This window comes from Podarcis bocagei (assembly GCF_964188305.1).
Source record: "Podarcis bocagei genome assembly, chromosome: 14".
In the NCBI taxonomy this organism is placed as follows: Eukaryota; Metazoa; Chordata; class Lepidosauria; order Squamata; family Lacertidae; genus Podarcis; species Podarcis bocagei.
Genome location: NC_138139.1, coordinates 43,903,930 through 43,916,296, shown reverse-complemented (window position 1 = coordinate 43,916,296; position 12,367 = coordinate 43,903,930). Strand labels below are relative to the sequence as shown.

The 12,367-nt window shown below is 46.1% G+C and overlaps 1 long non-coding RNA gene across 1 annotated transcript in view; it reads right to left on the bottom strand.

The window, feature by feature from the left end:
- Positions 1-12,081, bottom strand: part of LOC308573153 — a 234,935-nt gene extending 222,854 nt beyond the window's left edge. The window contains exon 1 of the long non-coding RNA XR_014001970.1: positions 11,976-12,081. This is a non-coding gene — a long non-coding RNA (uncharacterized lncRNA). The remainder of the gene's footprint in view (positions 1-11,975) is intronic.
- Between the last annotated feature and the right edge of the window lie 286 nt (positions 12,082-12,367).

Sequence of the window (12,367 nt, the reverse complement as noted above, 5' to 3'; positions counted from 1 at the left end):
GCCCTCTCATGTCACGTCAATGGTCCATCTTTCCCAACGTCCTGTTTGCAAGAATGTTATTCTGGGAACTACCCTGAAATAGACGCTTTTGAATTATGGTGCTGGAGGAGACTCTTGAGAGTCCCATGGACTGCAAGAAGATCAAACCTCTCCATTATGAAGGAAATCAGCCCTGAGTGCTCACTGGAAGGACAGATCCTGAAGCTGAGATTCCAATACTTTGGCCACCTCATAAGAAGAGAAGACTCCCTGGAAAAGACCCTGATGTTGGGAAAGATGGAGGGCACAAGGAGAAGGGGACGACAGAGGATGAGATGGTTGGACAGTGTTCTCGAAGCTACAGCATGAGTTTGACTAAACTGCGGGAAGCAGTGGAAGACAGAAGTGCCTGGCGTGCTCTGGTCCATGGGGTCACGAAGAGTCGGACACGACTAAACGACTAAACAACAACAACCCTGAAATCTTATGATGAAGGGTGGTATATAAATCAAACAGACAAACAAACATATAAGTAAATAAATAACTAGAATGGTCAAGATGCCTGTGGGAAGACCACCAGCAAAGGACATGAGGGCAGGAATTCTCTCTCCCATTGATGTCGTTGTTGTTGCCATCTTGATTTCTGAATTGCCTCCCATGAGGCACCCCTAAGCAATTTACAATAGAACAACATTCGTTACCTTGGTGAGGGCAGTTACTGCCTCTCTGCCTAGCGTACCTCACAGGGTTGTTGTGGAGATTAAATGAGATGGGGAGGGGAAACCATGTAAGCCACCTTAATGTAAAATGTCAGAGGATCCAACCCCCATGGTAGGTTGCCAGGAACAGATAGGACAAGGAACGTTCTTACCAACTGCTTTTTGTTCAATACTCACAGAGAGAGGCTTAGAAATGCAGCCTCTTGGAGTAATGGCATTGCTCCGAGGGATAATAATACAACAAAACAACAACACCACAAACTGGCTAATAAGTCTAAAACCAAATTTACTAGAATAATATCTAGAATAGAGATATATAACCAATCAAAAAACAAACATACTAAGGTGCCATGTGCAAGTCTGGAAATACTGTAAACATGGAGTGGATAAATGTACAACCCTATCTTAACAAGTTACATGTGCCATAAACATTATACAGACTGGATAAATGAACTGTTCAACAAGTAGCACAAGTCCAATCACGGAACAGCAACCCCATGCCGTCATAATGGCAAGGGTAGCACACTGGAGAATATGAAAACGTTTTTCAAAGCTGTTTTTCAAAGATTGAACTGGATGAGATATTCTTCAATGGGTCTTGAGTTGGAAACACAAAGCCGTGTATATAGATCAATCACGGGAAGGCAAATCAAAGCCACTACCCTGGTGAGAACAACACAAGTTGTTCCCCGGATATATTACAGGTTTCGCTACATGCTTCATCAGTCCGAAAAGAAGAGTTTGGATTTGATATCCCACTTTATCACTACCCAAAGGAGTCTCAAAGCGGCTAACATTATCCTTTCCCTTTCTTCCCCACAACAAACACTCTGTGAGGTGAGTGGGGCTGAGAGACTTCAGAGAAGTGTGACTAGCCCAAGGTCACCCAGCAGCTGCATGTGGAGGAGCGGAGACGCGAACCTGGTTCCCCAGATTACGAGTCCACCGCTCTTAACCATTAGACCACACTGGCTGCATGATACAAAATAGCATTCCCATTACAGTGTGTGGTAAACTCATAGGGAGTCTCCACCCCCTCCCTCTCTCCCATTATGCGTCATCACTACAGGTGCTGAGATATGCCCTCTGCCTCTGAGTTCTCTGCTCTCCTACTGTGATGGCCTGGGAAACCGATTCAGAGGCTGAACCGGAGGAATCCCAGCCTGCACAGGAGTCCCTGCCTCCAGGGCCGGCTGAACTGGGGCAGGGCCTTGATTCTGAAGCGCCTGCACCTGTGCCGGATCCTCAGGAGCAGGTACCAGGTGAATCCACTCTGGCTCCGGAGGTGGTTGAGGACTCAGTGCCTACAGGTGAGTCTCCCCCTGGGTCCAGTAACCCTTCAGCCTCTCCTGAACTGCAGAGGCTCAGGGCAGAGAGGCGAAGGGAACTGGTTTCTCCCAGGAGGAGTGCTCGCCTTAAGGCCAGGAGAGGTGGGTCTCCTGGGGGCCGGGACCGCCCCTGGCCTCAGAGAAGATAAAGGCCAGTCAGCCCGGTCCCAGGTTGCGGGAGCAACTTCGTTGATGAGCTGTTTCGGCCAGCATCCAGTCCTGTTTTCCCCAGTGTTCCTGTCCCCGCCCGGCTTCCTGCTTCGGACCTCACCTCGCTCCTTGTGAACTGTTTCCAGCCCAGTGACCCAGGACCGGACTTTGACTACGCCAACGGTAACCTTCCCTCTGGGACCAGCACACCTACTTTCAATGCCTGTTGGGTTCTGGGAGAGGGGGGGTCTGGAGTGCTTTCTAAAAACACTGTGTCTGTCAGCTGTCTCCCCTCTGGTGCTTCTTCTTCCTCCTCTCCCATTATTTCCCAGCTTTCCCCCTCAGCTGCCTCTGAGAAGTGACCTCCCCCAAACCCCTGTTGTCATTCTGAACTGTCTTCTTCTCTGGAAGGGTCAGGCTGGGAAGGTGGTCTCCACCACTCCTCCTCTGCTCAGCCCCTGACACTTAAGCTCCTTGGAGGAAAAAGTGGAACAGAACTGCAATAAATAAGTAATAATAACATATTTTAACCAAGCCAGTTAAACCAGTATAAAAGCAATTATGAAAACAGTTTTTAAATAACGTCAGTACATCTCAAAAATCAGTTTGTATTCAAGACAAATACTAAGTAAAATAAAGAATTTAGAAGGCACGGTTGAAAGAACAGCTTTAGCAGGAACCAAAATGACAACAAAGAAGGTGTGTGTCTGACATGCAGTGGGAGGGAGTTCCAAAGGGTAGGTTCTGCCACACAAAAGGCTTGATTCTGATATTGTGTAAAACGGACCTCCTGATAGGATGGAATCTGCAATGCTGTATGTGATAAATTCAGGGCAGAAGAGGGAGATAATGCCTTGTTACAACACCATGGGATGAACTCTTTTTTTACCCAGCATATGAACTTGAACATCCCATCCTCTTTCAGATGCACCACCTCTACACCAAAGCGCCAACAAGGTTTGCCAAGCATCCCGTTGCCATTTTAAATCCCTGCAAATGAATGGGGTGTTTTTTGTCCCAGCAATTTACTCAGGCAAGTATGTCCTGGAGTGTTTCTACAGAGTGAAGCTTCCGGTACGACCCTCCCTTTATCTTTCTAGTCTTTTTCTCTGAACTGATTTGAGAGAAGGTTCCTTTAGGCATTTTTTCCTGCTAGCTGGATCCATGCCCAGCCTTGTTTTCTTGTTCTTTGGCCTGGGAGGACTTTGTCAAGATTCCAACTGAGGAGGTGGACAAGCATTTGAAAACATAGAGCTGTCCATCCATACACCCAGAAGTGCAAACGTGTGCTAAATTTGGAGCCAAAAATAGGAACGGGTGGTGGAACCAATGACGAAGGAATGATAAGTCACGTTGGAATCCTGGGAACTGTTGCTTAAGAGGACTATTACTGTTAAATGAGATTCAAACCATATTAGGAGTGGTGGTGGTATTGATTATGATGTTGAATCATTATTGCATTTCTTGGCCAAGCTTCACCAAATGGTCCCAGGTGAGTGACACACCTCTTTAAACTGGCCTTTGACTCCCAATATATGTGTTTTAAGGTCCCACCCATGACTGCAAGTTGTTTTAAACTGTTTCAGTATTTAAATTTAAATTGTTGAAACCCACCCTGGGACCTGAGAGTGAAAAGCGGGTAAGAAATTGAATTATCAAATACAGTGGTACCTTGGGTTACATACGCTTCAGGTTACAGACTCCACTAACCCAGAAATAGTACCTCGGGTTAAGAACTTTGCTTCAAGATGAGAACAGAAATTGTGTTCCGGCTGCATGGCGGCAGCGGGAGGCCCCATTAGCTAAAGTGGTGCTTCCAGTTAAGAACACTTTCAGGTTAAGAACGGACCTCAGGAACGAATTAAGTACTTAACCCGAGGTACCACTGTAAATAAAAAGACAAGGCAGCTAAAACAATTGTTTTTAAAAACTACCCCCAAAACCCCGAAACAATAATTCCAAACAGCACATTGCAGCAAGGATGCCAAAATAAGTTCTTCGGTTTCCAAAGGGCAGGACAAAGAGGTGCCAATATGTAAACTGCATCTCCTCCCCCCACAAATGGGGATCATCCTGTAGCTCAGAGACAAGGCTGTGGACGTCATATTCCGATTGGCTTCCAAGAGTCACCCAGCATGCCAGATCTCACATCTGGTCTGCAGGAAAGCCCACTCAAGGGAGGGGGAAGACATTCCAAGTCAATTTACAAGTTGCAACAAATTATAATGTTGAGGAACCAAAAATATCTTCCTGCCATAAAGTGTGGCCTGTGAACTGTTGATGGTTATTCTGATTCAGCTGCTCTTGGCAGAGAAAACACGCATGAATAATAATAATAGGAAAAGAAGAGGAGATTTTCTTTGCAGTCAGGCAAAACCAGCACAGAATATTGCAGGGAGGACCTGAGAGGAAGAAATCAAAACAAAGGTGGCATAAGAATGCAAATGGCGGGGTATTGGGGGGAGGGCAAGGCACTCCAAGCAACAGAAGGAGACATGGCATATTTTGTGTTGATCCAAACTAGAGGTGGATAAATCATTACTCCATGGTCATATCGGCACCATGCGTAATACCACTTTAATTATAACCACAAAGAATCCTGGGAAGTGTAGTTTGTTAAGGGGGCTGAGGGTCCTTAGGAGATCATAGAATCATAGAATCATAGAGTTGGAAGAGACCACAAGGGCCATAGAGTCCAACCCCCTGCCAAGCAGGAAACACCATCAGAGCACTCCTGACATATGGTTGTCAAGCCTCTGCTTAAAGACCTCCAAAGTAGGAGACTCCACCACACTCCTTGGCAGCAAATTCCACTGTCGAACAGCTCTTACTGTCAGGAAGTTCTTCCTAATGTTTAGGTGGAATCTTCTTTCTTGTAGTTTGGATCCATTGCTCCGTGTCCGCTTCTCTGGAGCAGCAGAAAACAACCTTTCTCCCTCCTCTATGTGACATCCTTTTATATATTTGAACATGGCTATCATATCACCCCTTAACCTCCTCTTCTCCATTTCCCTTACAGAGCTAAAATTCCCAGAGTTCCCTGGCAAGAGGGGCTGACTGTTAAACTACTCTTGAACATTGTAGCCTGCCTCTGAATGCCTTCCAGCTTGCTGAGTAGCCTTCTTCAACTCAGAAGCAGCTTGTCAGGTGGGGGCTGAGTTGTCTTCCAAGCGGGTGGGTTGCTATTGCTTCACTGGAGGAAAAGAGGTGAGGCAATGGGGAGGTCAGCATGGTGCAAACACATTGGCAGAGCCAATACAGTTCTCCTGCTGGTGCAATTGCACTGCACTGACCTCCCTGTGCAGTTCTTCAGCCAAGGAATCAATGCAAGAATGTGTAAATTAACGAGAAGTGCATGCAAAAATGTGAATCATAACAATAGTTGCTGTTGTTGTTGTCCAGGTTTTTACAAAGGCACCTCAAAGCTACTTGCAATACTTGCACTGAAAAGGCCTGTTCTTGTGTTGCCATGGCAAAATAATGCACAAAAATGTATTCTACTTGTGGAAAAATGCTTTTGAAGTGCACAAACAAAGCACAACAGCATACCAAAAAAATGCATATATTGGGAGAAATGCAACAAAAAGTAGAATTTTTCATGCAGACTTCATTTAATTGCAAGTGCAGGCAGAATTGGGGGAAACTAAACGCAAGGTTGGAAGAATGAGAAGCTGAGAGAAATCAAAATGGGAGGGATTCATTTTCCATCCCTAGACCAGTTGGATCTTTTCTCCCATCAAACCCAGAGGTCTTTCAGACACTGTTTTAAAAAATACGAGGCTATGATTTGTGCCCCTCTGCTTTCCTCTCTTACAAACAGAATTCCAAACGCAAACTGTAAGATGTGGAGAAATAAGAAAGGAACCCTCTCTACCCCACCCCCTTAAAATAATAATCCACCATGATGGAAATGGGGGGGGGGGAATCAAGTGCTAAAGCATTTCTGATGATGGGATAAGTCTAGGATCTTTGTTCAGAATATAAATGGATACATTAAAGAGTGCATGCAGCAGCCCGCTGCCTAAAGAGGAGTAGTCAAGAATGAGAAAGTCGGCTTCATAAAATGACACCCATCGTGTAAGCTACTCAGAAAACATTGGACTATATATACACTGGAAAAAAATGCCAATTTGCTCTTAAAATAGCTGTAAAATTGGTAGGCTGCACTCCGAGCGTATACACACATTGTTGACACAGTGGCTGCGCTGCAAAACGGAACGGTAGAAAATGCAGTATTTGTAAGAGGATGGGGGAAAGTGGTCTTTGGGGCCCTATCCTTTCCTAGAAATCTGTTCCCATATTGGTGCTGGCCTGTAGGCTCTTGAGGGTATGGGTGCTGATGCCCAAATCCCATCAAGTTGAGAAACAGAGTTGGAAGGAAATACAGGAGTAGACATGGAGGTTGGAGTGGCCAGAAGTGGGCAGGGACAAATAGGATGTAGCCATCCACATACCCCCATGCACACAGACAGACAGACAGACACACACACAATCAATCACACAAAACCCATTGGCATAGCGTGGGTTGCCAGTGCCCGGGGCTGCACAGAGGGGTGGGAGGGAAACGGACAGAGGATGTGTGTGCATTCAACTGCCTAACAGTGTTTGAGTCACCCAGGAGATCACAGCTGCAGAGGTAAGAAAAGAAGAGTCATTCCGTTGCCTGGAGAGCTCAACTCTGACTGGCAGCGGCATTACAGGACCTCAGGCAGCCCTAAGACCTAACTGAATATAAGGCAACTGTCTATGTATCTTCAACATTTCATGATGGTTTCAGGTTAAAAGCCAGATGCTCACAACCTTTACCGTTGTGCAATTTCCTTGGGTTGTTTTTTTTTTCTTTGAGACCAGGCACCAGATTTCTCTGTTGTGCCTCCTTACTTTAAAGAACTGGGACAAGCAACAGAAATAGTGTCAGTGTGTGAAGTCTAAGCAGACAAGTGGGGAATTGGTGAGGAGAGGTGAAGAACACTGAAGCTGCTGAGCTGTCAGGACTGGTAAGCATTTTACAGCAGGTCTGCCCAGTCTCCTTGTCGGTGGCCCACTTGAAAACAAGAATTAGTTTTGAGGCCACAGCATGGCTCCACCCACTTCCCATAGCCAGCCTATCAGTTTCTCCTGACCAGAGCGGGCTACAAATTCGACATGAGTGAATTGGTGCAGGGAGAAGTTCAATTCAGTTCATATTTTAAGGTGAACTTACCTAATCTGCACTTTCTGAAGCTATATGCAAACTAAAAAATACACCTGTCAGGGGTTCAGGGACAGAGGCACAGGGGAGGCAGGAGATGGAGAGCGATGGGGAAGAATCCCAGGACGCCGAGGAAGAGGATGGCAGTGGGTCAGAGGATTCCATGAGCCTCTCCAGCGAATCTGAGGATTCCCAGGAGGGGGCGTCTGTGGGCAGGACAAGGGGAGTCCCAGGGGGGACGCAGCGAGGGCAAGGGGTCAGCAGGCGATCCCAAAGTGGCAGCTGGGAGTCAGGACCAGCTTCCCCCCCAGAGCGCAGCGAAGGGGGAGGAGGTTCCAGTGTGACAGGGGAAGCAGCTCCGGCAGCAGAAAAGGAGGGGAGGTCAGAGCAAGCCATCCTCCCGGAAGGGGAGGGGAGCACTGAGGGGAGTAGCGTAACTGTCAAAAGGAAGGTTAGAAGTTGGGCGCGCGCGCCAAGTTCAAATGTGCAGGCGCGGGGAAGAACAGGGAGCCCGGAGGAGGAGCCAGGTCCCAAAGCCCGCAGGAGGGAGGGAGAGCAGTCTGGGGATTCAACGTCAGGGGAATCCAGGAGGGGCGAAACCCCAGCGGGCAGGAAGACCCTGCGGAAAAGGAGAGAAAGGAAGAGGTGGAGCAGCGCAAGCTTATTAAACTGGTGCAGGGGAGGGACTGACTCAGAGGGGACTTCGGCGGTCTAGCGTTACGGACGTGAGGCTGCGCGCCTCGGCTGTGAAACGGAGAATGAACTACAATAAACGTTTCTGTATATAAAGAGACACTGGCGTTGGTCCTTTGTGAGCTGGGACCTGAGGCAGCCTTGACAACACCCATCTTCCAAAATCCAAATTTTGCAACGCAATTCTAACTTCCCTTTCCTGGGAGTAAGCCCTGTTGAGTTCAGTTGCCTCTACTTCTGAATCAACATGGTAAGGATTTCAAGAAAGATGTGTAACAATATACATATTTACTTAACATGCAGAAGATAACATGTACTGAAGAAACCAGAAAGGGAAGATGAGGGAAGTCAAGGGGAGGGTGGGTATTGTAAAATATAAAATTTGGATATGTGTAATTACAATCTGTTGTGACAAAGAAACTTAATAAAAATGTATTATTATTATTACAGCGCCGAGGGCCAGCGCCGAGGGCCTTCTGGCGGTTCCCTCATTGCGAGAAGTAAAGCTACAGGGAACCAGGCAGAGGGCCTTCTCGGTAGTGGCGCCCGCCCTGTGGAACGCCCTTCCAGCAGATGTCAAAGCGATAAACAACTACCTGACATTCAGGAGACATCTTAAGGCAGCCCTGTTCAGGGAAGTTTTTAACGTGTGATATTTTATTGTATTTTTATGGAAGCCGCCCAGAGTGGCTGGGGAGGCCCAGCCAGATGGGCGGGGTATAAATAATAAATTATTATTATTATTATTATTACAGTGGTACCTCGGGTTAAGTACTTAATTCGTTCCGGAGGTCCGTACTTAACCTGAAACTGTTCTTAACCTGAAGCACCACTTTAGCTAATGGGGCCTCCCGCTGCCGCCGCACCGCCAAAGCCCGATTTCTGTTCTCATCCTGAAGCGAAGTTCTTAACCTGAAGCACTATTTCTGGGTTAGTGGAGTCTGTAACCTGAAGCGTATGTAACCTGAAGCGTATGTAACCTGAGGTACCACTGTATTATTATTATTATTATTATTATTATTATTATTATTATTATTATTATTATATTTAAAAGGATTGCACTGTAGCAGAACAAGTTGGAACTTGAAGAAATACTTAGGAAATCAGATTTTTTTGGAAAGGTAGGATCTACTCATGCATTGATAAGACTCTAGATAACTTTCAACCCAATCCTCTCCACTACTCTAGAAGGGAAACTAATAATTGTCCAACAGAGAATGAAAAGCAATCTGGAAAAATTGTTATTAAGAAGTGGAGCAGATAAGGATATAAGAGCTTGCTGGATCAGGCCAGTGGCCCATGTTATGCAGAATCCTGTTCTCACAATGCCCAGCCAAATGGCTGTAGGAAGCTTGCAAGCAGAATCCGAATGCAAGTGCATTCTGCTCTCCTGTGCTTTCCAACAACTGGCATTCAGAAGCATTTCCATACCCTCCAAGTGTCCTAATTTTCCAGGGGCAGTCCTGGAATTACAAAAGACATCCTGGTTCTCTGATTTGACCCTGGAATGTCCCTGTTTTCAGCGCCAGTGCTGCTGCCCCTGAGCTCAGGGAGGAGGAGGAGGAGCCGACGCTTGTTTTTATTAAATAAAATCATTTTATTTTATAAAATAAAATTGGGATTAAGGTGTTTTCTCAGGACGACAGAGGGCGTGTATGCTGTGTCCTGTTGTAGTAGCAGTGGCGGCACTCAAACTTCTTCTGATGGGAAATACTCTGTGGGGGGGGGACACAAAAATGGGGGGGGTCAAGGATGATCAGTTGTGGGGGAAGTGAGAAATGTCCCTATTTTCATCTGAGGAATGTTGGAAGGTATGCATTTTGCCTTAACTCTGGTGGCAGTACATAACTATGAGCAGTCAATGATAACCTTCTCCTCCATGAATTTGTCTAATGCTCTTTTTAAGCCATCTAGGTTGGTGGCTGTGGTGATCACACAGGGTCCCCGAACGTTTAACGGTCTATTGATCCCTGTGCCACCACTGTGCTCGCTTCCCCGCTGCCACCAACCAGTTACTCTCTGGTAAAATACTGAGTCCAGTCTGTTGTTAAAAGTGAACCCAAAAAACAAGTTTATTTTAAAAACAATAACAAGTTTATAGTTTCTCAGATAATATTCCTGTCAGTATCTTAACTTTAGTTTCTTTACCGGCCTATAGCTTCCTAATACCTTCTGAGTGATTGTCTCAACTGTTGGACTGACTCCTCTTAACAAATTCTTTCCCTCTCCCACACCAGACTAGCCCAGGGGTCTGCAACCTTTAAGACAAAAAGAGCCACTTGGACCCGTTTCCGAAGGGAAAAAACTGGGAGTCGTAAAACCATTACTACATTTAAAACAAATATAACACTGCATATATTGTTTCTTACCTTAATGTCCGATCTGACAGCGGGTGGGAAGGTGACGTCGGGACGGTGTGTGACTAACGCACGCACCGCCCCATGCGACGTCACAGCCAATACAGCGCCCGCCACAGTGGGGAGTGTCGGGGCGCACAATGCGCCTCCTCCCCTCGCTAGTATCCGCCCCAGAGCCGCAGCAAAGGTGTAAAAGAGCCACATGCAGCTCCGGAGCCGTGGGTTGCAGACCCCTGGACTAGCCCAACCCACAAACTTATTTTCTGTGTCTCTTCTAACCCCAGACTGTCTTCCCAATAACTCTAACTCTCTAAAAAACCTCTGTGCTTAAACCTTATACACAGTTAACTCTGCCCCTTGGGTTCCCATTGGTTAGTCATGTTGCAATTAGTTAACCCTTTCCCTATGAACCTAGTATGATGTCACAAACATAGGAGGGCAAACGCCACAGTGGCCATCATATCTTCTTGTGTGAGGGAGTTCCACAGTTTAACTTTGTGCTGTGCAAAAAAGTACTTTCTTTTGCCTGTGCTGACTCTTCCAACACAAAGATGCACACTTTGTACAAGTTGTTTTCTTTCTTTCTTTCTTTCTTTCTTTCTTTCTTTCTTTCTTTCTTTCTTTGCTTTGTTCGTGCTATTATAAATAGATACAAATTAAATCATCAGGCACCTTAGCACTTTGGAGTCGAGTCTAGCTAGCAGATATCCTTTGAAGGAAAGGCACCAGCAGGAGTCTCAGGGGCAGAACTGGCCATGATACAATAGAGGAGATTATAATGAACATCATTGGAATAGAAAGAAGTGGAGAGGCCCAGCAGTTGAGAAGGAAGTAAACCTTGAGGGATATGATGTAATCTGTGCACAATGCCAGAGACAGCATGTGGGAGAGAGACGATGGCAGTCACCAGGAATTAGCTGAATATTTAAACACATGCACACCAAATCCATCAGCAGGAACATACGCCGTTTTCCTGACACACTGTGAAGTTTGGATACTATACAGTGGTACCTCAGGTTAAGAATTTAATTCGTTCTGGAGGTCTGTTCTTAACCTGAAACTGTTCTTAACCTGAGGTACCACTTTAGCTAATGGGGTCTCCCGCTGCCCCTGCGCGATTTCTGTTCTCATCCTGAAGCAAAGTTCTTAACCCGAGGTACTATTTCTGGGTTAGCAGAGTCTGTAACCTGAAGCGTCTGTAACCTGAAGTGTCTGTAACCCAAGGTACCACTGTATAGGAAATGGGTCCTTTTACACTGGGGGAGGGGGCCAGGATGGTGGGGGCCACATTGCTTTAGAAAGATGCAAACTGGTGATCTCAGAGAAATGCATCTGAACTGTTGCCATCATCAAGGTGGAATTGCTATTTGCATCTCAAACCCCTGGTCCAGTAAAAGTTCAGCTGAACAGGCCATTCACAGAGCCAGTGTGGTGTAGTGGTTAAGAGCGGTAGTCTCATAATCTGGTGAACCAGGTTCGATTCCCCGCTCCTCCACCTGCAGCTGCTGGGTGACCTTGGGCCAGTCACACTTTTCTGAAGTCTCTCAGCCCCACTCACCTCACAGGGTGTTTGTTGTGGGGGAGGAAGGGAAAAGGAGAATGTTAGCCGCTTTGAGACTCCTTAAAGGGAGTGAAAGGCGGGATATCAAATCCAAAATCTTCTTCTTCTGCTTCTTCTTTGATGCAATGATGATGATGATGATGATGATGATGATAATAATAATAATAATTTTATTTATACGCCATCCTTCCCGGTTCAAAAACCAGGCTCAGGGTGGCTAACAATAAATTTAAAACACTTTAAAACACTTAATTATAAAAGCAACATAAAATACGGTATAAAAACATGAATAACAATAAAATTCAGAAAACAATCAGATAATCCCCAGGGCTAGCTGGCTAAATTGGTCCCACTTGGGCCAGCGAGGAGGCCAGGGGAGAATTTGCTGT